At 44.7% G+C, this 22205-nt stretch overlaps 1 protein-coding gene and 1 non-coding gene across 2 annotated transcripts in view; one reads left to right on the top strand and one right to left on the bottom strand.

Moving 5' to 3' along the window:
* SEMA5A (semaphorin 5A) overlaps positions 1–22205 on the bottom strand; it is a 549084-nt gene that overhangs the window by 509920 nt on the left and 16959 nt on the right. The window lies entirely within an intron of this gene.
* On the top strand, positions 16402–16474 carry TRNAR-GCG (transfer RNA arginine (anticodon GCG)). The gene has a single exon. It is a non-coding gene; the product is annotated as a tRNA-Arg (tRNA).

The raw sequence follows: 22205 nt of genomic DNA, 5'->3' as shown, positions 1-22205 counted from the left end.
GTAGCAAACATCCTTCCACTTCCGCTTTATGAAGACTCCTGGGGTTACATTCAGTTCAGTTCAGTTCAGTCGCTCAGTCGTGTCCGACTCTTTGAGACCCCACGAACTGCAGCACACCTGGCCTTCCTGTCCATCACCAATTCCCAGAGTCCACCCAAACCCATGCCCATTGTGTCAGTGATGCCATTCAACCATCTCATCCTCTGTTGTCCCCTTCTCCTCCTGCTCCCAATCCCTCCCAGCATCAGAGTCTTTTCCAATGAGTCAACTCTTTGCATGAGGTGGCCAAAGTATTGGAGTTTCAGCTTTAGCATCAGTCCTTCCAAAGAACACCCAGGACTGATCTCCTTTAGAATGGACTGGTTGGATCAGTTGAAAAGCATCAGTTCTTCAGTGCTCAGCCTTCTTCACAGTCCAACGCTCATATCCATACATGACTACTGGAAAAACCATAGCCTTGACTAGATGGACCTTTGTTGGCAAAGTAATGTCTCTGCTTTTGAATATGCTGTCTAGGTTGGTCATAACTTTCCTTCCAAGGAGCAAGCGTCTTTTAATTTCCTGGCTGCAGTCACCATCCGCAGTGATTTTAGAGCCCAGAAAAATAAAGTCTGACACTGTTTTCACTGTTTCCCCATCTATTTGCCATGATGTGATGGGACTGGATGCCATGATCTTCATTTTCTGAATGTTGAGCTTTAAGCCAACTTTTTCACTCTCTTCTTTCACTTTCATCAAGAGGCTCTTTAGTTCTTCTTCACTTTCTGCCATAAGGGTGGTGTCATCTGCATATCTGAGGTTATTGATATTTCTCCCGGCAATCTTGATTTCAGCTTGTGCTTCATCCAGCCCAGAATTTCTCATAATGTACTCTGCATATAAGTTAAATAAGCAGAGTGACAATATATTCCTTTTTCTATTTGGAACCAGTTTGTTGTTCCATGTTCAGTTCTAACTGTTGCTTCCTCACCTGCATACAGGTTTCTCAAGAGGCAGGTCAGGTGGCCTGGTATTCCTATCTCTTTCAGAATTTTCCACAGTTTATTGTGATCCACATAGTCAAAGGCTTTGGCATAGTCAATAAAGCAGAAATAGATGTTTTTCTGGAACTCTCTTGCTTTTTCCATGATCCAGCGGATGTTGGCAATTTGATCTCTGGTTCATCTACTTTTCTAAAACCAGCTTCAACACCTGAAAGTTCACAGATCACATATTGCTGAAGCCTGGCTTGGAGAATTTTGAGCATTAGCGTGTGAGATGAGTGCATTTGTGCAGTAGTTTGAGCATTCTTTGGCATTGCCTTTCTTTGGGATTGGAATGAAAACTGACCTTTTCCAGTCCTGTGGCCACTGCTGAGTTTTCCAAATTTGCTGGCATATTGAGTGTAGCACTTTCACAGCATCATCTTTTAGAATTTGAAATAATTCAACTGGAATTCCATCACCTCCACTAGCTTTGTTCGTAGCGATGCTTTCTAAGGCCCACTTGACTTCACATTCCAGGATGTCTGGCTCTAGGTGAGTGATCACACCATCATGATTATCTGGGTTGTGAAGCTCTTTTTTGTACAGTTCTTCTGTGTATTCTTGCCACCTCTTCTTAGCATGTTTCTGTTAGGTCCATACCATTTCTGTCCTTTATTGAGCCCATCTTTGCATGAACTGTTCCCTTGGTATCTCTAATTCTCTTGAAGAGATCTCTAGTCTTTCCCATTCTATTGTTTTCCTCTATTTCTTTGTATTGATCACTGAGGAAGGCTTTCTTATCTCTCCTTGCTATTCTTTGGAACTCTGGGGGTTACATTCTGAACTCACAAATGAACATTCAGGATAACCACTCATCTCAAGACCCTTAACTTAATCACCTCTCACCTTCCTTTTGAGATTTCCAGGAGGTGCAGTGGTAAAGAATCCGCCTACTAGTGCAGGAAATGCAGAAGACTCAGGTTCAATCTCTGGGTCAGGAAGATCAGCTGGAGGAGGAAACAGCAACCCACTCCAGTATAACTGCCTGGAAAATCCCATGGACAGAGCAGTCTGATGGGCTACAGCCCACGGGGTCACAAAGAGTCGGACATGACTGAGCGCACAGGCACGTTCCTTTTCCCAGGTCAGGTAACATTCCGAAGGCCCAGGGATTAGCAAGGGGACATCTTTGGGCTCCCCATCCTGCCTACCACAGCACTATATATTCACCTCTCAGTATCATCCCTTCAAATTATTCCTAATCATCTTCCCCAATGAATACATGCCTTCTTAAGATTCCTTCAGAACAATCAGCTTTTTGGAATCTTGATTAGTTTCATTTCTACTCCATCTTAAACCCTGTACATTATGAAACTCTTGGAGAAAGACTACAGGATAGGATCTATGCTTCCTTCATTCTGGCAGATGTGGAAAGTTCAAGTCAGATTCCTCAGCATGTTTTGCTCCCATATTCAAATCATATGCTTATAATAGCAGTGAAAACCCATTTAGAAAATGACCCTATTCAGTAATTTCTATGCCTCATGTTAAAAAAAAAAAAGGTGTATTAATTTAACATTAGCTTGTGCTGTTAGGTAATTGATAAATCCACTGCCCAAAAACATTACCGTCATGGGATATAAGAGAAAAATATAATCATCTGAATATGATCATGGGATAGTTGAGATCCAAAATAAATAACTAAATATTCAGACATCACTCCATCAGATGCAGAGTGGTGTCTCATAGACAAACCAGTGACAGGAAACTGCTCTCTTATTAATTCACTTGCTCCTTTCTTAACCAGAGTTGTTGGAGATTTGTGAATTCAGTCTGAAAACAATCACTTTTTATTGCACCAGACAGTACTTATGCATTCAATTCAATGTAGCCAAAGGAATCTTCTGTACACCTACTGGGTATAAAGTATCATGCAAGGCACTGCAGAGGAGACCCTGCTGGACTCTACTCCAGCCCTGCCTGTGAGGAGGCGCAAGTTCACACACAGACACACACACACAGCACATACACATCTACACACTACACACGACATACATATCACACATACACACACAGACATACACGCACTCCCACTCACACACCTGCACACATACACACTGCACCACCCAGACACACACATTAATACACACACAGACACACAGAGATACCACACATATGTACACACATATACTCATAAATACACCATATACACACAGATGCACACACCACACAAAAACATATACCACAGGCATGCATAAATAACTGTACATACCACATAAACATGCATACACACAAAGATATACATACATATGCTCATATCTGTAAACAGAGATACACAGATACACACTCATGCAGCATAAATGCACACATACACTCACATGTACATGCAAATTCACATATATGTGCAAAGGCATACCATACACAGAGATACACACATGCTCACATGCACGCATACACACACCACATGCCTAATGGGTCACTAATGAAGAGCAGGAGTTATCTTGTTAACGGCGGGAGACCCGAATAGCCTCCATGGGTAAGGATTCGGGAGCACCATCGCTTGAGAGAGGGACGATCCGCTTAGAATCTTTAGAGAAACAGATCCCTCCTGCCCACAGTGTCTAAAGGCTCTCAGCAATCCTCCCCGGCACTCAGTCACACAGGTTATAGGCCACATGGTCCACATTTCAAAAATTCAGAAAACTGCCTCCACTTTTGTGTGAACCAAAGAGTCCTCCCCACCAAAAAAAACCCAGTGGGAAAAGGCAGGATGTAGTGTACCATCTTCCATGTAGTGAATGGTTGACCGACTGGTTCCGAAGATGCTGCCTCATCAAAGCATCCTGGAGCCCACAGCAGGGAAGCCCTCGACACTCCAGCTGTTGAGGAGCAGGTCTGGCCGCCCTGGCCACTCAGCTGGAGAAGCAGCGACCAGGCAGTCTGGGGCAATGCTGGAATGGTACCTCATGGATTACAGGGGACACCCTGCAAGGCACCGTGGGGCTCGGATCCACAGACACCTTTGCTGAAAGAACACACCCCCCACTAGACTCTGAAATCTGCATGATATCCCCACGGGAACACCATGAGCACCAGTGACCTGAGAAGAAGCCCGCAGTCTTAGCAAAGCCTGCTATTATTCCCACGTCAGCTTCTTTATAAGGAGATAGAGAGAAAGGTCAGTCATGCCAGCTCCTGATTATTTACTTACTTCTCAATGACATTAAAACAGGAATATCCACGACTTTGGGCTTTGGGGTCATAGTACAATTAAAAAAAAAAAAAGTACAATAAAGATAAACCTCCAAGACGGATGGGGAGAAGAGTCTATCAGTGTTGTCACATTTCAAATAACCAAACACCAGTGGAAAAACAAGCTGTGTGATGCCTATGGATAATCACATTTTTTTTTTTTTTAAATAAAGAACAGTGAGAGATTCAGTGACAATTTTGCCTGGTCTGTTCACTAAATGTCTATGGTGGAAGAAAAAGAATTTACTGGGAGGCTCTTCAGGAGACTGACGTAGCATAATTATGGCTCCTGAGACTGAGGGCTCAATACCGGTGGCATCCGCATCATCCCGGAGCTTGTGAGAAACGCATCATCCCAGGCCCATCCTGGAACCCTGGACCAGGGTCTGCATTTTTACATAATCCCCAGACGCTCTGCACATACCTTTGAGAAGGTGAAGCAGTGGAATAAATACCAGGAGTGCAATCTAGACCAAAACATGTCACTTGCAGTTTACTGTTTTAAACTTTTGGCTGTAATCAACTTCTCTAGTTAATGAAGCTAGCCTAGCAACGACTTGGAATTCCTTGGCTAACAGGATGAGTTTTAATATAGTTATTCAGTGAAACAGTCAGTTTTTGTGCATCATTGAAGTTTACAAAGGTTATCTCCCAGCTTATTATGAAGAAAATATTATCACCAATAGTTCGAGGGACTGCAGCTTACCAAGGAGTTGACTCCCTGACTCCCTCCCATCTGATTGCCTGTTAGCATGGCAACTCACATTTGCAGGCTCAGAACACACAAAAAGCAAGCAAACTGACACAAAGGAGTTTTCCCCTTTCTGGTCAGGGTTTATGGTAACAACAGGTGAGAAAGGTCAAGCCAAGCGATGATTTGCATCATCCCATGAAAGAGAAACACCAGCAGTAACTATGGCAACCAGACAAAAACTTCAGAAATGACTTGCAATTTACAAACGGCAGAGCAACTCTATTTCTTTCACAAAAAATTAACTGTGGGCAAATCCATGGATATTTTCCCCAGATAGCCCAACATATAGAAGACTTAAGCACTTTCACAGGTTGTTTGATTTGCTGTGGAATTGTTAAATTATGTATTTTTACACTTGGGTTATTTAGGTGTGCACGCATGCAGGGCTAAGTCGCTCCAGTCGTGTTTGACTCTGTGTGACCCTATGGCCTGCAGCCTGCCAGGCTTCTCTGTCCATGGAATTTCCCAACAAGAATGCTAGAGTGAGTTGCCATGCCCTCCTCCAGGGGATCTTCCCAACCCAGGGAACGAACCTGGGTCTCTCTCCTGCATTACAGGTAGATTCTTTACTTTCTGAGCCACTGTGACTCAGTTTAAATCTAGGTTTCCATGGATTCTAAAGATTAAAATGGGCCCTTACCTGATTCAGCTCGCTCATTCGTTAGGTGAAAGGTATATTGTTTTGAAGGTGAATTAACTGTTAAACATAAGTAGCATGACATCTGACCAATTTTCAAGATTTAAGAAATTATGGTAACTTCTAATGTGTCTACTTTACACCTGAGGAAGATAAGTGATCACAAGGATCTGGCCCATTACATGTTTACTAAGTTGGTCCTCTATAGATGTCCTATGGAAGGATCAGTCTAAATTGACACATTATTTACACAGCAAGAATGAAGAAGGAACATTTCAATGTCAACGTCAATTTACCTACTGCCTGGAGATAGCCATCCGTCCAACTCCACAGCCATAAGCGGGTCCCCTGTGGATTTCTATAGGTCCTCCCATTTATCTGTTTGATGCTCTTTCTTCCGCACTTTCAGATCGGATATTACCTTCTCCCTTTTCAGATCAACGTGTGAACTCCCTGATGCCTGTCGGATCCTCACCAGGAGAAAATGGCCACCCCACTAAGAAAATGAGAAAAGAATGAATCTCAACCGAAAGCGGTTTTAAAAAATTGTAAACAAGGGTCTCAGGATGCATTTATGGACCAGAATGACATGCTTCTCCTTCACTTACAGTTTTCATTCCACATCAGAGCAGAAACTATTTTGGGGGGCTGGATAAATGAAGGCGGACTTTGGGCACCCGCTCTCTGAATTCCCACTGTCTGGGCTCAATGAATGAACTGCGGCATATTATAAAGACATAAATATGATATTGAGTTCCATCCTCCTGAGAATATTTATGTGAGTTTGTGCCTTCTTTTGTGTTTCTGTTTGATTTTCCTCCTTCTCGGCAAAACACGCCTTTGCTAATCACCACTGTGTTATTACCTACAGGCAGAGTGTGCAAATAAACACTAACATGGTTTGCAAAGCCTGCTTGGCTGTGATGTGCCCCATTTTCAACTGAAATCTAAAAAGAGCTCTAAAACATTTCAAAATTAAATATTTGATTCTACTATGTGCCTAGAATGCTTTTGATGGATTGTGCCAAAAAAACTTTAATTTAAAGCTGTTTTTTACGTGGCATTAAAATAGAACAATACCCTGAACTTTCCATTGTTCAATTCAGGGTTCAACTCACAAAGTGAGAAAAAGCTTTCCACCACCAAAAACGGGAAAACAACCTGAACTAGCTGCTGTGGCCATTCCAGCATCCTTTTAATTTGGTGCTAATTCTTTAATTTGCTCATTTATTTTCTCTAACCACATAATTAACAGTGAAAGAAGCCTTTGAGAGGCTGGTCACTGAGCGCTCTATGCCTTAGTGGGAGGAAAAACGCCTTAGATAGGTTTCCAATCACCGTGCGTGTACTGAAGCCAAAACCAGAAAACTATCGTAAAATCCGCACAGATACGTGCTGAAACCAGCAGAGCCCTAAGACAGCTAATACCATGATGAGACCTGCATGAGCTGGTTCTTCTGGCCTGTAAACGGGGCTGTGGGCTTCCCAGGTGGCGCAGTGGTAAAGAATCTGCCTGCCAATGCAGGAGACCGATCCCTGGGTCAGGAAGATCCCCTGGAGTAGGAAATGGCAGCCCACTCCAGCATCTTTGCCTGGAGAATCCCATGGACAGAGGAGCCTGGCGGGCTACAGTGCATGGGGTCTCTAAGAGAAAGACGTGACTGAGCACACGCACATGTAAATAGGATTGCACGTCAGTGCCTCCTATCACGTGATCATTACATGCTAACGCATCGTTTATTCCAGGATCGGCCATAGCAATTACATTACCCTCTTCCTTCCGCGTTAGTCCTGATCGGTTCTGATGCATCTCCTTGATTGAAATCCATTTCAATACTCCCAGACTGTGTGCTTCTGCAAATATTGCCACAGCACACGCAGGAGCCAAAGTTCAGACCTACATGGAGAAAAGCACTGGAGAAAGAGTATCCCTGAAGCCCACACTGCTCAGAACATAACACTTGTGAGAAAAGCGGGCAGCACAAACCTAGGTGATCCTGCCAGTGGTAGCTGAGAAGGGCCATCACCATGGCCACGTTCTGGCTTTATTCACCCCAAACTGTAACCTTAGGTACAGAGGAGTGTGAGCTAAAGGCTATGACCGTTCTTTTGACAAATCATTCATTCATTTGCTTGTTTACTGTTTCCATATTTTTTGAGCACCTACTATGTGCCAGACACTGTCACAGGGGCCGAGTGTACAGTGAAGGAAGCACACCCTCCACCCTCCAGGGCCTGCCCTCCAGGCAAGGAGACATCCACCAGGCAGACATACAGCCCACACTGGATGCTGGTGGTGATGAGCCTCGAGGAGGAAATAGAGCAGGACAAAGGGTAACAGGAGCGTGGTGGGGGGCAGGTGGCTGAGACGGGAGCAGGTGGCTGAGAAGGGATGCTGAGATGGCCTCTGACACGAGAAGACAGGACGAGCAGAAAGGGAAGGACAGATACAAGGGTCCAGGACATGAGGGCAGGAAGTGGACCAGAGGACAGAGCTCACTCAGGGCCCTGGGCCCCTCCAGATCATCTGGATTTATTTATTACCCCATTTTTTACACCATCTCGGCAAGGTCCTCAAGGTCAACATCACAAGTGACAAATCCTGCTGACAGCCGGACCCTTGATAACCCCAAGGATGACATGTCACCACTGCAGTCCTCCCCTCAAAACCGAAACTGCAGTGTAGCCCAGAAAAAAAAAAAGAAAAGAAAAGAAATCAGACAAACCCAAACTGAGAGACAGTCTACAAACTACCTGACCAGTACTGCTCAAAGCTGTCAAGGTCATCACAGACAAGCAAGTCTGGGAAACTGTCACAGCCACAAAGAATCTAAGAAGACATGACAAATAACTAGAAAATGCAGGATCCTGGATGGGATTCTGAAACATGACCCCAAGAGAAAGCAATTTAGGGGAAAATTGAGGATGTCCGAGTAGAGTACGGGCTTTAGGTAATAATAATCCAATAACGCATCAGAGCTGTTTTTTCCTGGTAACCAATGTAGCATTGTAATATAAGACAGTTCAGGGAAACTCTTTATTATCTTGTCACTACTCTGTACATCTAAAATGATCCTAAAACTTTATTTTAAAGTTTATTTTGTTAACAAATAAACAAAGGCTCTCTGTCTAGAAATCATGATTCTGGAATATGAACTGAAACAAAAATGATAGATCTGTAACAACTTTGGAGCAGATTGCTCAGGACTTAACACCTCTCTGTCTGTTCTTGCTGAGTGGTTTATCAAATCTGTTTGAGCCCTCCAAGCCAGCCAATGCCAAATGTTCCTTTATGATTCTAAATTATTAACTTATCTTTCCTCCATTGGCCCTACTTCTTTCCTCTGGGGCACAAATGACAAGGAAAACCTCTTTTCCTTTTAAGAGTCCTTGAGGTCCTTCAAAAACACTCTTCAACTCAAGCACTTTCTTGCCTTCACTGGGCTCCGAGGTCCTTTGCACCAACAATGGCTGTCAGTGCCTCCCTAATGTATCCACAGGGTGCCTCTGATGTTTCCATGGTCCTCATGATTCCAGGGAAGGGGTCTGGCCTCTCTGAAGGAGGAGGTCACCAGTAGGAATTTCTGCTTGATATTCACACAGGTCAGAGGCAAAGTTCAAGCAGTGCTGTTGCCAGACCTGTCCCCAAGTCCCTCCTGCACCTTCTCTAGGGTCCAGAGCATGGGCTCAAGGCAGCTCCTATGCATAAGAGGCCCCCATCTGCCTGGATTACACCTTCTCAGAGACCTCATCTCATCCCCCTCTGTCACCTTCACAGCCAGACACAGCGCCTGCATCCGCTGATCAGTCAGTCAAGGATGCTGACAACTTCGAGGGAGTACAGCAAGATCAAGCTAACGTACTAAAGGATCTCATGCCTAAGCAGCAGCCAGGTGATGTGTATGAGAGAAAATGAGGAAAGGACAGGGGCCAAGGCAGAATAAAGGGGTGATGCTTCACTCTCCTGAATGGTTTTAGTTTCTGGGCTTCCAAAATGAGCAATTTTAACCTGAAAAGCTAAGCATCTGAGGATTATCATAACTATGATATTAATATTTAGGAGAAAGTGAAATCTCTTAAATTTGGTCTCCAACAGCCAGCCTTAACATAATTTAGTCTCTCTTGTACGTTTTAGTTGTGAAACCTCATCACAGTTGTTGACCAAATTGGCTTTCCACTGAAATTAAATTCACAGTCTTTTATGTAGTCAGGACCATGCAGCTGCTTTTAACACTATTTAAACAATGGATTGAAAGTAATATTTTTCTTTTTCAAACCACTACGTACATGCATATTTTGAGTTTAAGCAAAATAAAGATAAAAGCAGTTTTACAAAATAAAGCAATTAGTAAATGACAAGGTGATTTGATTTATACAGCTAATAAAAGAGTATTTAAAATCTACTAGAAGCTAATCTAAAGAAGATCCATTCTTCCAACATTTTGAGGATCATAGAGAAAGCAAGGGAATTCCAAAAAAAAAAAAACTACTTCTGCTTTATTGACGAGACAAAAGCCTTTGATTGTGTGGATCACAACAAACTGGAAAGCGCTTGAAGAGATGGGAATACCACACCACCATACCTGCCTCCTGAGAAACCTGTATTCAGGTCAAGAAGCAACAGTTAGAACCTTACTGACTGGTTTGAAAAACTGAACAGCTCAAAATTGGGAAAGGAATATGACCAGGGTGTATATTGTCACTCTTGAGAGTCCCTTGGACTGCAAGGAGATCCAACCAGTCCATCCTAAAGGAGATCAGTCCTGGGTGTTCATTGGAAGGATGGATGCTGAAGCTGAAACTCCAACACTTTGGCCACCTGATGCGAAGAGTTGATTCATTAGAAAAGACCCTGATGCTGGGAGGGATTGGGGGCAGGAGGAGAAGGGGACAACAGAGGATGAGATTGCTGGATGGCATCACCAACTCAACGGACATGAGTTTGGGTGAACTCTGGGAGTTGGTGATACACAGGAAGGCCTGGCGTGCTGCAATTCATGACGTCGCAAAGAGTCGGACACAACTGAGTGACTGACCTGACCTGAACTGAACTGAACTGAAGCAACTTAGCACGCACAAACACATAAAATAGATAAATAATGAGAACTTACTATCTAGCACAAGGAAGTTTATTCAGTGCTCTTTGGCAACCTACATGGAAGGAAAATTTTAAAAAGAAAAAGGATATATATAAACATACAGACAATTCACTTTGCTGGACAGCAAAAACTAACACAACATTGTAAAGCAACTATACTCCAATAAAAAAATTTTAATTATTTTAAAAAATGAGATCTTTCTGGATGAGGGTGGGCCCTAATTCAACAACTGGTGTCCTCATAAGAAAAGACAAAGGAATACACACAGGGCAAATGCCACGTGATGATTGAGGAAGGGCTTAGGGAAATGGGTCTACCAGCTGAGACACACAAGGACTGCAAGCAACCACAGCCAGGAAGCTAGGAAGGATGCCTGAGCCAGATTATCCATTGACGCCTCAGAAGGAACCAAGCCTGCTGATATCTGATCTCAGACTTCCAGCCCCAAATCTGTGAGAATGGATTTCTCATGTTGTAAGCCATCAGGCGTGGTGTGGTCACACTAGATAATAAAGAGATAGTACCAACAATTATGAAAATCCCTTTGGTCATAGCATAAAGGCTTAACAAATTTCTACCACTACTAAAGCAATTATAAACATAAAAAATTTGAGGGTAACCAAAAGAACATCTAATAAGTTATCAATTTTCTTCCAGTGAAGGCATTTTGAATTTAGGCTTCTGCATATCAGTCATGAACTAAATATGTACTTATTGCATGACCAAAATAGTTCAGGCTTTGACTTGGATGCCACGGAGACTAAAAAAAAAAAAAAAAAACCCAGGAGACTGAGAAAGAATCAGATGTATTTGGAGTAGAAATGAGACATTCAAATGATAATGAGATTCACAACAAAGTATACAATATATTAGCTGGACTCCTATGAAATTGCCAATAGTTGACCTTTTCTGAACTACAAAAATTGCTATTTCATATGGTTTAAGTGTTAGTCGTTAAGTCGTATCCAACTCTTTTCAACCCCATGGATCGTAGCCCACCAGGCTCCTCAGTCCATGGGAGCTCAGGCAAGAATACTGGAGTGGGTTGCCATTTCCTTCTCCAGGGGATCTTCCCAACCTAGGGATCGAACTCAAGTCTCCCACACTATGGGCAGATTCTTTATCTGAGCCACCAGGGAAGCCAGTGGCTCAAACTGATAAAAAAGTGGTTTAAGCCAGGGATCAAAAATTGCAGCCCATGGATCAGATCTGAACCACAGCCTGTCTGTATGGTTTTATCGAAATGCAGCCTGTTTGTATAAATAAAGTTTTACTGAAACCCAGCCAGGCCCACTCCTCCGCTTGCTGCAAACTGGCTGCTTTTATGCGTCAACAGCACAACCAAGCAGTCATGACAGAGATCACGTGGTCCCCAAAACCTAAAGCATTTGCCAACTGGCCCTTTGGAAGAAAACTCTGGCAAGTTTGCTTAACCTAACAGATGAAAAAGCTGGCAGAGACAGCAAGGACGACAGAAGTTTAGAAACAGGTAAGATGAACCTAAACGTGTTCCCTGAGAGCCCAGTCTTGAGCTGGGTCTTGAGAAAGACCCGGATTCTGAACCAGAAGGGGAAAGGGACGCCATCACTAGATGACAATGGCTGTGCTGACTCTAGGAACCCAAACATCCGGGGCACCCACGGCCACTGGGACAACCACAAAAGCCCCTCCACCCGCCTCCAGGTACTGTCTCAGCTGAGCCCTCCCTGGGGCGAAGTGCAAACAGAATGAGGTGAGTTTGGTTAGGTTTTCAGAGATGTCAACGTTCCCTAAACACCAGATAGAGAAACAGTATCTGTTTTCTGTAAGAAGGAATCCACAGAGGCAGGACAAAGGTATGATATGTTACGTTAGGGAAATAAGTCCTATAGATGGGAAATAATTGCTGCTAAGTCGCTTCAGTCGTGTCCGACTCTGTGCGACCGCATAGACAGCAGCCCACCCAGCTCTCCCGTCCCTGGGATTCTCCAGCAAGAATACTGGAGTGGGTTGCCATTTCCTTCTCCTATTCATGAAAGTGAAAAGTGAAAGTGAAGTCGTGTCCAACTCCTAGCGAGCCTGTGGACTGCAACCTACCAGGCTCCTCCATCCATGGGACCTTCCCAGCAAGAGTACTGGAGTGGGTTGCCATTGCCTTCTCCGTCCAGTTGCCAACTCAGAAATAATTGAATCCAGAGCAAAAATTATATTATTTGGAATAACTACCTTTTGGCCCTTTATAGGGTTATATCATGAAGAATAATTATTCCAATATTTGCAATAATTATATTTTCAAGAATTATGGGGCATTTTAAACAACTGGGAACCTCTTTGAGTTATCAAATCAAAAAGTAATGAAAAGGAGCAATTTTCTCCTCACTAATAGCCACACATCTCATCCAAACTATGACCTGTTGAAATATGACCTGTTACCCTCTCACACTATGCTGCCCTCTTCTCCTTTTGCCTTCAGTAGTTCCCAGCATCAGGGCAGCAGCAGATGAGATGGTTAGGCAGCATCACCGACTCAATGGCTATGAACTGGAACAAACCCTGGGAGACAGAGGAGAGAGGAGCCTGGCGTGCTGCAGTCCACGGGGATGCAAAGAGTCAGGCACAACTGAGCAACTGAACAACAACAATGACCTGCTCTAAAGCCTGTATTTCTCCTGCACAAAGAATTGCAAAGTTCTTGCTACCAAAAGCTCCCCAAAGATATAAAAATGATGAAAGGAAAAGGGAAATCGGTCTGAGTCAGAAGAGCCCTCTCTTTCCCAAAAGCGCATTAAACCCTGGTAGTAACAGACACTGAAGTTGAGGATTCAGCCAGAAAGCCAAGTAAGATGTGTATGTACGAGCCAGAAAGTAAACCACTATTGCATGTTTATATGTCTGAAATTAAATGTATCTTAGACCCCATTTATGAGGACTGTCCAGGGTAAAACAGTTTACTGATTTTATCAAAACTAATTCACAGCACACAGGGGTGCCTTTCATTATATAAACCAGCTGTCCAGTGCCCAGCAAAGACTTCAGCATGGAAAATAAGAATCTTTCAGCTTTGAGAGCTGGATGTATAACACAACTGCTCCCGATTTCTAAGGGAATTGCTTCAAACCCTTAACAGCGATGATTTCTTGCTCAAGAGCCACCGGTGGCTGAAGGACACAGGGCTTCAGGCTGCCAGTCCAGGCCCCTGGTTCCAGCCCCATCAGGGGCCAGTGAAGTGGGATGACTAAACAGCCAGGAGCCGAGTCTGATCAGTGCACAGTCATATTTCTAGTCACGTGATCTGCTTCACCCCGAGTGTTTCACGTGACTTCATGTGAGCTTCATGTGATGACAGATAACAGATGACTGCCCACATACAGGCTTCGCTGGCAGCCCAGTGGTAAAGAATCTGCCTGCAATGCAGGAGACCCAGGTTCGATCTCTGGGTCAGGAAGATCCCCTGGAGAATGAAACAGGAACCCACTTCAGTATTCTTGCCTGGAGAATCCCATGGACAGAGGAGACTGGTGAGCTACAGGCTCTGGGGTCGCAAAAGAGTTGGACATAACTTAACGACTAAACAACAACCACCTGGAGTACTGGGGTAGCAGTGACACCCACCTGAGAAGCTGGGGACGGAAACGCAAGGCATAGTTCAGAGTCAGGGCCAGTCACAGCCGGCTCAGCTACTGTCCCCAAGCCTGCTGTCCTGGCAGGAGGGAGCATTTCCCAGTCCAAGACCCTACCCCACAGAGGGGTTATGTGGGGGTCCCTGATGGGCGCTGAGGCCTTGGGTGGAAGGAAAGCTGCAGCTAGCTCATGGAGACCTCTTGGGGTACAAGCCCCCTTTCCCCCACTTCCCCAGGGCTCCCATCAGGGGAGGCCAGGCAGAAGCAGAGAGCTGGCCAGCCTTCACGATGCGGTCCACATAGATGAATTTCCAGAGCCTGAACAAGGCTCAGACAGGATCTGCAGCAGCCAGCAGAAGATACCAGAGCAAAAGGCTAAGATATCACCAACCTTTCCTTCATTTTTTTTTCTTCAGGTCCAGAGATACCTGCTTTGATGCAGAGTACAGCAACAATTTCCACTACAACCATTTTTATTTTTGTGCTAGCCATTTCCGCATTTTCCTCCCACCTTCCTTCCTTCCTTCCTTCCTCCGCTCTGTGTGGGCACTCCCTCTGCAGCTGACCTAACAGAGGGTCTGAGCCAAGTGCACAGTGCGACACGCTGTTGAGTAGAGGAAGGTGTTAGCCCACATCATGGCCTGTTGAGAGAATTTCTATTCTTCAAATCATCACAAGAGTAATACCTGCTAAGATTAAAAGTGATCACAATGGAGCAGGCACGTTACCTGCATCAACAGTCATGAACGTTCACAAAGGTCCCTAGGAGGTAAGAACAATTCATCATTTTGTTGTTGTTCAGCTGCTCAGTTGTGTCCAACTCTTTGCAACCCCATGGACTGCAGCACACCAGGCTTCTCTGTCCTTCACTATCTCCCGGAGCTTGCCCAAACTCATGTCCATCAAGTCAGTGATGCCATTCAACCATCTCATCCTCTGCTGCCCCCTTCTCCTTCTGCCTTCAATCTTCCCCAGCAACAGGGTCTTTTCCAACGAATTGGCTCTTCATATCAGGTGGCCAAAGTATTAGAGATTCAGCTTTAGCATCAGTCCCTCCAATGAATATTCAGAGTTGATGTTCTTTAGGATGGACTGGTTTGATCTCCCTGCTATTCACGGGACTCTAAAGACTCTTCTCCAGCACCACAATTCAAAAGCATCAATTCTTTGGCACTCAGCCTTCTTTATGGTCTAAATCTCACACCCAAACATGACGAGGAAACTGAGGCACGGAGAGGTTAAGTATATCCCTCAAGTTCTCTTGGCTCCTTAGCAGCAGAACTGAGTTAAAAACCCAGCCATCTTCATCCAAAACCCACTCTCATAATCACTGCATCTCATAACTGACAGTGAAAAGTTTTAGAGGACCTTGATTCTTGAAGGAATCCTGTAACTGATCTTCCTCATGGAGTAAAAAAAAAAATCCATTTTGGTGAAAAGGATCACCCGTTTTGTAATTTGCAAGTTGGACACTGCATATCATATTTGCTGAAGGACTGTGTGCTAGCTTCCCAATCCTGTTTTTACAGAAACGAACTCGGGGATGATTGACTTAAGCAAATGATTATGCATGTACTTTGTCAGCTCTCATACACTGAACATGATGAGGAGTGGAGTGGCAGATGGTACTTCTCCACAGATGGTCTTGGCACACCCTCCCTCATACACACCATCTTCTGAAAAAACCTCGGCACTTGCCCATCAGTAAGCATGCTATTTCTCCAACCCCCTGAATCTGGGCAAGCTCTAGGACTTGCCCTGAGTGTTAGAATACAGTGGGAATATTCAATACTTGATTTTGGGCACAGCCTCTAAATGCCCTGAAAACTTGGGTTTTCTGCCTCTTGAAACCCATGCCTTCCTGTAAGATGAGGGAGGCCATGTGTCCAAGTGAAGCCATCTGGAGAATCCCACTCTGTGAAGTCTCTGATGAGGCTGGGCCACTAGCCCCAGTGGCCGCATGACCACAACTGCAGTAGAGACCCAGGAGAAACACCCAGCCCACCCAAAGGACTGTGAAAGAGAATAACCAAGTATTGTCTTCAACCACTAAATGGTCAGACTGTTTGCTACACAGCAGATAGGTCATAGGGCTTCCCTGATAGCTCAGTTGGTAAAGAATCTGCCTGCGATGCAGGAGACCCCAGTTCGATTCCTGGGTCAGGAAGATCTGCTGGAGAAGGGATAGGCTACACACGCCAGTATTCTTGGGCTTCCCTTGTGCCTCAGCTGCTAAAGAATCCGCCTGTAATGTGGGAGACCTGGGTTCGATCACCCAGGGGAAAGGTTACCCACTCCAGTGTTCTGGCCGAAAGAATTCCATGGACTGTATAGTCCATGGGGTTACAAAGAGTCGGACACAACTGAGCAACTTTTACTTTCATTTTCACTAAATAGGTCATGGAAACAAATGAGTTTATCAATTTAATGTATTTTCTCTTAATTTATTGGGGTATAGTTGCTTTACAATGCTGTATTAGTTTCTGTTGTACAACCAAGTGAGTCAGTTATATGTACACACATACATCTCCGTGCTCCTGAACCTCCCTCCTCCCCCCATCCCACCCCCTAGGTCTTCGCAGAACACCAAGCTGAGCCCCCTGCAGTATATACAGCAGTTTCCCACTAGCTATCTATTTTATACTTGGTAAGTATATGTCAATCCTAATGTAATGAATTTTCCTTTGAGAAACGTAAAAGGGTAAGAGAGCCAAGAGCCAGAAATAAGACCACTACATTGTTTGCCTAAATTCCGAGGCAGAAACACAATGTGACCTGCGAGTCAGGCACCTCTAGGAAATTTCGGGAAGACTCAGCTCCAGAGGTCTGGAAAGCTTTTATGATAGGCAGTGTTTTTCTTTCTTTAAAAAACTAGTAGTTTGTACCTTATGAAACTTTTCACCAGTTTTGTCCATCCTCATACCCCACCTCTGGTAAACAACAATCTGATCTGTGAGTTTTCGTGTTGTAATGTTCGTTTGTCTGTTTTAAGAATCCACATATAAGTGCATCATTTGGTATATATCTTTATCTGAATTATTTCCTTTAGCATAATGTCCTCCAGGGCCATCCATGTTGTCATGAATGGCAGGATTTCCTTTTCTGCGGCTGAAACACATCCGTGTGTGTGTGTACACCACATCTTCCTCACACATTCATCCAGCAATGAACATTTAGCTTGTTTCCATCTCTTGGCTACTGTAAACAGTGCTGCTATAAATGTGGGGGTGCGGGTATCTTTTCAAATTAGGGCTTTCCTTTCCCACAGATAACTACCCAGAAATGGGATACCTAGATCAAATGATAGTTCTATTTTTAAATTTTTGAGTACTCTCCATACTGTTTCTCATAATGGCTACATATATCCCCTACACAAGAGTTCCCTTTTCTCCACATCCTCACCAACACTTGTTATTTCTTGTCATTTTGATACTAGCTATTTTAATGGATATGAGGTATTATCTCATTTTTATTTATATTTGTATTTCCCTGATGCTTAGTGATCTTAAGCATCTTTCACGAGGGCCATCTGTATGTCTTCCTTAGAAAGACCTATATTCAGATCCATTTTTTAAGTTGGCTTACTTGGCTTTTTGCTATTGAGTTGCATGTGTTCTTTATATATTTTGGATACTATCCCCTCATCAGATATATGATTTGTAAATATATTTCCTCCCATGCCACAGGTGTCTGTTTCATGGCACTGATGGTTTCCTTTGCTGTGCAGAAGCCTTTGATGGAATTCCATGGGTTTATTTTTGCTGTTGTTGCCATTAGGTAATTTGTAAGATATGGCAATTATATTTGCAGGTCTCGATGCTTCCAGAAAATCCAGGGAAAGGCAGAAGGGCAGCTTATTTGGAGCTCTGAGGCTTGTTGTAGAGCTCTATGCAGATGGTTCTGGCTCTCACCGTCAGTCTGCCTTCCAGTTCTGAAAGCACAACCAGCTGTCAGCTGCATCACAGTCTGAGGATCTATCCAGGGACGGTAGCCAGGCCTTGGGTGCAAAACTGCCTGAGTCGGGGTGCCAGCCTTCCCTCACCTCTCCTACACCCATATCACTGCGGTAAACATCCCCACGTGTCCTCTCTGGTGGCCAGGCTTGTCAACACCTCGCTGAGAGGTCAAGAAGCCACTTGGCTGGCCCCGGGAGGCAGCTGAGAGGGCCCACTTCCTTGGCCTGCTCCCCAACCAGCAACACAGTTTCCTCCCAAGGGCTTCAGGACTGAGGCCTCCATTTCATGGTGAAGCTACTGAACCAAAGCTACCAGTAATAAACTTCAATTAGAACAAAATAAAACATGCAAGCTCTTTATGCCAAAAACGTTTCAGACTTTGATGTATAGGCCTCTGCCAACGTGATTAAGGTATCTACTGACCTGGAGTCAGAACTGTTTTTTCACATTAAACTGATAACTCATATTCAAACCCCAACCTCCTCTTGGTATTCGTATCCTTATAAAATTCCATGGATACCTTTGCAAGTAACTCTGAACATGACTTTCAGTTATTCATTCATTCTCTTGAAAGTTCTTCACCAAGCAGGGCAGGGGCACTGTGAAATCAAATTTCTCTGATTTCAAATTTCTCTGGGCGGGGGGGGGGGGGGGGGGGTCTTCCTTTGCAGTCCAGGGGTGAAGACGCCACACTTCCAATGCAAGGAGTACAAGTTCGATCTCTGGTTGGGGAGCTAAGATTCCACATGCTACTCGGTGAGGTCGAAAAAAAATTTTTTTAATTGTTTAAAAGTTCTTTCGGGGCAACCTGATGTGTGGCTAACTTCTCTTTCTGCTACTTCACGACCCAGCCTCTGTTTTTTATACTTTCCCTGGGATCATGTGGAAGGGTGGCCTTCAGAGTAGCTATCTGAAACTAAACCACCATAAAACCCAAAAGGGGTCATGTTCAAACAGACTCCACATAGTTTCCAAAAGGCTCAGTGGCCGGTGTGACCTCTGAGGAGAAAACAAAGTCAAAAGATTAGTGGGGCAGACAGAGAGACGTGCTGGGGGCTTTTGCTCAGAAGCCCCACTTGCTGTTCCGGAGCCCCGTATTCTTTAGCTCTCTTCAGTTCAGTTCAGTTGCTCACTCGTTTCTGATTCTTTGCGACCTCATGGACCACAGCACGCCAGGCCTCCCTGTCCATCACCAACTCCCAGAGCTTACCCAAACTCATGTCCATTGAGTCGGTGATGCCATCCAACCATTTCATCCTCTGTCGTCCCCTTCTCCTCCTATGCTCAATCTTTCCCAGCATCAGGGTCTTTTCAAATGAGTCAGCTCATCGCATCAGGTGGCCAAAGTATGGGAGTTTCAGCTTCAGAATCAGTCCTTCCAATGAATATTCAGGACTGATTTCTTTGAGCACTGACTGGTTTGATCCCCTTGCTTTCCAAGGGATTCTCAAGAGTCTTCTCCAACACCACAGTTCAAAGGCATCAGTTAATCAGCACTCAGCTTTCTTCATAGTCCAACTCTCACATCCATACATGACTACCGGAAAAGCCATAGATTTGACTAGAGGGACCTTTGTTGGAAAAATAATGTCTCTGCTTTTTGTTTTTTAATATAAATTCATTTATTTTAATTAGAGGCTAATTAGTTTACAATATTGTATTGGTTTTGCCATACATCAACATGAATCCACCATGGGTATACCTGTGTTCCCCATCCTGAACCCTCCTCCCACCTCCCTCCCCGTACCATCCCTCTGGGCCATCCCAGTGTCTGCTTTTTAAAATACTGTCTAGGTTTATTGTAGCTTTTCTTCCAAGGAGCAAGTGTCTTTTAATTTCATGGCTGCAGTCACCATCTGCAGTGATTTTGGAGCCCAAGAAAATAAAGTCTGTCACTGTTGCCATTGTTTCCCCATCTATTTGCCATGAAGTGATGGAACCAGATGCCATGATCTTAGTTTCTTGCATGTTGAGTTTTAAGCCATCTTTTTCACTCTCCTCTTTCACTTTCACCAAGAGGCTCTTTAGTTCCTCTTCACTTTCTGCCATAAGGGTGGTGTCATCTGTGTGTCTGAGATTATTGATATTTCTCCCTGCAATTTTGATTCCAGCTTGTGCTTCTCTTAAATGAGACTGTTTCTGGAGATTATATCAAAAGCACGTTGGTGGTTCTTTGCTGTGTTGGGCTACACCATGAAAGACAGACTATGTGATTTTTTCTTGGCTGCACTGGGCCTTTATTGCTGCCCTCTCGCTTTGGCGAGTTATGGCGTGCAGCTTCTCATTGCGGTGGCTTCTCCTGTTGCAGAGCGCAGGCTCTAGGGCACAGGTTCAGTAGTTGCTCTGTGGCATGTGAGATCTTCCCAGGCCAGGGATTGAACCTGTGTCCCCTGAACTGGCAGGCGAATTCTTAACCACTAGACCACCAGGGAAGTCCCCACCACATGTGTAAATAAAAAGTCATGTTCACACAGTATCATAGGTGACCCAAGGAGAGCTCAGATACTCCCATTTAGACCAGCTGCTGCTAAGTCGCTTCAGTCATGTCCGACTCTGTGAGATCCCATAGACGGCAGCCCACCAGGCTCCCCCATCCCTGGGATTCTCCAGGCAAGAACACTGGAGTGGGTTGCCATTTCCTTCTCCAATGCATGAAAGTGAAAAGTGAAAGTGAAGTCGCTCAGTCGTGTCCAACCCTCAGTGACCCCATGGACTGCAGCCTTCCAGGCTCCTCCGTCCATGGGATTTTCCAGGCAAGAGTAGTGGAGTGGGGTGCCATTGCTTTCTCCGATTAAAACCAACAGCCACATTTTTTTACGTCTGGAGACTTTCACAGCTGTATATAATTTGATGGATAATTATACCATCAACACCTTTATCCAAACGAACCATCCAAAAGGAAACAACACACATCACTGATAAACTCTTTAAGTCTCAAACAACATCCCGGGGTGGGGGGTGGGGGCGGAGAAAAGGACTCCTTTATAATAGTCTCTTTTTTTTATTTCTGAGATACTGGCCCACATTTATCCCCACACAAGGTGCTGTTCTTTCAGGGTTCTGTAAAAGACAAAAGGAAGAAAAGAGAAGTGAGTGAGTTCATTCTCCTGGGTCACAAACACCTCTGCAATGAGAACTGGTGGATGGAGCAGGCTAGCACAAAACCTGAATGATTTAAATAGGCACTGGCATTCTGACCTCTGAGGACCACCAATGATGGCTCGACTCAGAGAAAGGGAACTCCTGGGATACAGGGAAGAAGGCTCGTGGAAGAGAGAAATGATGCTCTCCAGCGACCACAGTCTAGCTAGGGATCTTGACCAACAGGCTGGGACCCCTCTTTGAAGGAGTTTGCATAAACCCGGATGCTATGCTAAGGGGCTAGGAAATCAGAGAGAGAGACAGGCGGAGAGTGCGAGCATCCCTGGGAAGGGTGGGCAGGAGTGGGTCTTAGGCAGCTTAGTAATCTAACTCTGCTCCATTGCCAATCGCCCTCTCCACATCCCAAGGCTCTTCTATTTCAGGAAAGGTCAGGTTCCTTTCTTATCCTGGCTGCAGAGCGTACTAGACACTGGAAATGACAGCCCTGCAACAAAGGTGGATTATGTGATTTCTGTCTCTAAGAAAACCACCAAGAAATCTGTCCCACGTTTGAAGCCAGTGACATAAACCCCTTTATCCAAATCATACACAGGGCTAAATCATTCGACCTCCAGCCCTGATGAGGAAGATCTCCGAGCCATCCCACAGAGATGACTGCAGACCTCTCTAAGGTCCTAAAGATAAGACTGTGGACAGTTCCATCTTCCCCTTAGTCATCCCGAAGGCATTTCTGGGTGTCAGGCCCTCTCTGCTCCCAGAGAGCATCAGAAGGCACGTGTCTGGGCTATATCTGTGCTGATGGGTGCATCTCCACACCCCAGGTGGAGGGTCCTCCCCAGGG

The sequence above is a fragment of the Capricornis sumatraensis genome, chromosome 18, assembly GCF_032405125.1.
Source record: "Capricornis sumatraensis isolate serow.1 chromosome 18, serow.2, whole genome shotgun sequence".
Taxonomy (NCBI): Eukaryota; Metazoa; Chordata; class Mammalia; order Artiodactyla; family Bovidae; genus Capricornis; species Capricornis sumatraensis.
This window is presented reverse-complemented; position numbering and strand designations above follow the sequence as displayed.